The sequence below is a fragment of the Propithecus coquereli genome, unplaced genomic scaffold, assembly GCF_000956105.1.
Source record: "Propithecus coquereli isolate 6110/MARCELLA unplaced genomic scaffold, Pcoq_1.0 Scaffold434, whole genome shotgun sequence".
NCBI lineage: Eukaryota > Metazoa > Chordata > Mammalia > Primates > Indriidae > Propithecus > Propithecus coquereli.
The window spans coordinates 398859-399144 of NW_012150108.1; positions in this window are offsets into that span (position 1 = coordinate 398859).

Here is a 286-nt window from a genome sequence, read left to right on the forward strand (position 1 = left end):
TCAGCACTGACCAATAGAAACATAATGTAAGCCACATGTTGTTTTAAATTTTCTAATAGTCACATTGAAAAAGTGAAAAACAAACAGGTGAAATTAACTTCAATAATATGTTTGATTTAACTTGGTATATCTAAAATATAATTTCAACATGTAATCAATGTTTAAAAACACTGAATAAAATTGTTTATGTATTTTTGTTCTAAGTTTTTGAAATCTGTTGTGTGTTTTATAATTACAGCACACCTCAGTTTGGCCTAGCCACATTTCCAGTGCTCAATAACCCATG